This window comes from Benincasa hispida, chromosome 2, assembly GCF_009727055.1.
Source record: "Benincasa hispida cultivar B227 chromosome 2, ASM972705v1, whole genome shotgun sequence".
NCBI classification, from domain to species: domain Eukaryota; kingdom Viridiplantae; phylum Streptophyta; class Magnoliopsida; order Cucurbitales; family Cucurbitaceae; genus Benincasa; species Benincasa hispida.
The window spans coordinates 52,974,572-52,978,185 of record NC_052350.1 but is presented as its reverse complement, the minus strand read 5'-3'; positions in this window follow the sequence as shown (position 1 = coordinate 52,978,185).

The following is a 3,614-nucleotide window of genomic DNA, read 5'->3' as shown; positions in this document are numbered from 1 at the left end:
TTTGAGGACCCATCTTAGTGTGTTGTGGTGAAGCAATTGGAACTGTACATCGAAAAATTCTCAAATGGGAAATATTTGGCTCATGATCATAAGCTAAGTGTAACAATGAGTACTTGTGTTAAGCTACTAGTCTAATGCGTACAAGTGACGTTGCATGCAAAATAGCATGCCACCATATAGATGAAAGAAGTTTGGCTCTCATAAGTAATGATTTTGCAATTAATTGCAAACGTTTTATAAATGATTGTGCTAAACCATTTTGTGTATGAGCATGAGCTACAAGATTTTCAATACTTATCCCAATTGACATACAATAATTATCAAAAGTTTGGGATGTAAATTCACCAACATTATCAAGACGAATGGTTTTAATTGTATGATCAAAAAATTGTGCTAACTTAATTATTTGAGCAAGTAATCTTGTAAATGCAAGATTTCGACTTGAAAGAAGCACATGTGTGACCTCTACTGGATGCGTCTAGTAATACTATAAAATATCTAAATGGTCCACTTGGTGGGTTAATAAGTTCACATATATCACCATGAATTCGTTCTAAAAATGTAGATGATTCAGTTCCCATTTTGGCTGGTGATGGTCTAATTATCAATTTTCCTTGAGAGTAAGCATCACATAATAATTCATTAGATTGAAGAATCTCCTGGCTCTTCAATGGGTGTCCACTTGAATTCTCAATAATTCTTCTCATCATTATAACCCTGGATTACCCAATTTATTATGCCAAATATCAAATATTTTTGGATTCATGAACTTCAGGTTCATTGTTATATATGTTTCAATTATTCGTATATGAGTATAATACAATCCAGAAGATAAAGCAGACAACTTTTCCAATATACGTTTTTCATTTGAGACAATAGAGATAAAATATAGATATTCCACATTATTTTTACTATCAATCTCAATATAATAACTACGTATATCTGTAAAACTAAGTAAATTTCTCTTTGATTGACTAGAGAACAATGCATTGTTAATTGTAAATTTTATTCATCTATGCAAAATAATATTTGTTTTTCCAAAGTCTTCAACCAGGTTTGCAGAGCCTGATATCATATTGACTTTTGCTTCCCGCATTGTCAATTTGAAAAAATATTTTCAACTTGTAAGTATTATATGTGTAGTTGCACTGTTAGACATAGATCTTCTACTCTTTTTTAGTCACCCAACATATGAAAATGATCCAGGTTTCTTCATTAAAATAAAATAATTACAATAAGAAAAACAACCTTTGGAATATTAAATGTTAATATCTACTAAGAGAAAAAAAGAACATGGAGATGAAAAAACAACATTAAGTATAGATATTTTCAAAGTCAAATGAAACATTAGATGTTCCATCAATTCTGTCGATTTTTTCTTCAAGAGATTCAAAAAAGTCCGTCACATCCAAATTTATTATATGGGATGGGTCAAATATGTCATTGTTCTTGCAAAATTTACTTCCACAATTTTCTCTTTTTCCTTCAAGGAGGCTTGATAGAGGTCAACTAAGAGTTTTGACATACAACAGGTACGTGAACAATACCCAGTCATTTCGCATCAGAAGCATTTATTTTCAACACTTTTTAAACTCTTATCTTGTGGAGCTTTTCCTTTGCGATCATCATTTTGTGTATTTTTTTTTAAAATTTGAATGATCAGAACGAGCACCACGAAAATAATAATTATTTCTTCTCCTACCATAGTCACGACCTTGACCGCGACTACGACCTCAACCACAATTATTAACATTTATTGCATTCACTACAGGGAATGGTGTTGTTCCAATTGGTCGAGATTCATGATTTTTCATCAATAACTCGTTATTTTGTTTGGCCACGAAAAGACATAAAATTAGTTCAAAATATTGTTTAAAATCTTTCTCTCGATATTGTTGTTGTACGAGCATATTCGAGACATGAAATGTAGAAAGTGTCTTCTCTAACATATCAGTATCAGTAACTTTCTATCCATATAATAACAATTTCGAACTGATTTTAAATAATGCGAAGTTGTAATCACTTATTGATTTGAAATCTTGTAGCCTCAAGTGCATCCACTCATAACGAGTTTTAGGGAGAATAACTATTTTTTTATGATCATACCTTTCTTTCAAATTTTTTTCCACAAGATACGAGGATCTTTTATTGTAAGATACTATATTTTTAATCCCTCGTGGAGATGATGACGAAGGAAAATCATAGTTTTTGCTTTGTCTTGACTAGATGTTGTATTTCTTTCTTTAATAGTCTCTCCAAGATTCATAGCATCCAGGTGCATTTTGGCATCGAGCACCCATGACAAATAATTTTTGTCATTAATGTCAAGGGTGACAAATGCTAATTTTATGAGAAGTTCATAGCAGCACTATCATAAAATATTGTATTTATATTAGAAATTGAATATGTACTAAATATGCAAAATAACATTTAATTTATTAATATAATAAAGAGAAAAAAAATCGACCTACCTTCAACGATGGAAGTGACAGAAGCTCATGTTGATAACGTGTTGTAAATTTGAGAAACACAACGAAACACAGATGCCAATAACATATAATATTAAAATAAATATAATATATTAGTAATAATAATATATAATAAAGTAAATAAATATCAAAATAAATAAAGCATAATATAATAAAATATAATACACCCTGTGAGAAAATACATATCATTAGAAAGAAACAAAGTTTCGAAGATTCTAAATTTTATATGATGTTGGAAATAAAAAGTAGGTTAAAATATGATTTTGATTCTTATATTTTGAAGTTGATTCAATTTTAGTCTATATATTTTCAGTTATTTAATTTTAGTTTCTATATTTTCAATATATATCTAAATTTAGTTTCACTATTAATTTATTGTTGATTTTTTAAAATTTTTGTATTTTTCATTAATATTTTTTATCATGATTTTTTAAATATATTCACATATTATATTTTTTACATGAAAATTATTATTATTTAATCAATTTTGATAAATTTTAATTTTAAATGACTAAATATAAGATATATTGAAAAAAAATTAAATTTGAGAATTGAAAGTATAAGTTATAAGAACAAAATTGAAAAGTATGAGAATAAAAATGATATTTTAACCTTAAAAAGTAATAATAATAATAAAAGTGATTTCTTTTTAAAAAAGAATGTAAATAAATAAATAAAAAAGGACTTTGTGGGAAGCTGATGTGATGGATCACACTTAGAATTTCCATAATTGGAAAATTAATAATAATAACAAAAGTTATTAATTAGAGCCCCCACTTTGACGATTCGGCCCTCCATTGTTTGATAACATATTTTAGGAAATATTATAATATTATAATAGAGGGTAGATGGATGTCTATATTTAATGTTCAAATGCCACGTGTCTGTAAATAACAATCATTAATGTTTACGTTATTTCATATCTTAATTTCTAAGACTCCTATAAATAGTGGTTATTTGTGAGTTTTGTTGGGGTGAAAATAAGTTAGAAATCTTAATTTTTAAAGAGAAAGTAAAGGAAATTTAATTTCACTATTTTCTTTATTCTTTATTTTCTTTAGGTTATTTATTTTATATCTATATATCTATATATCTATATTCTTTTATTATTTATTGATTCTATAT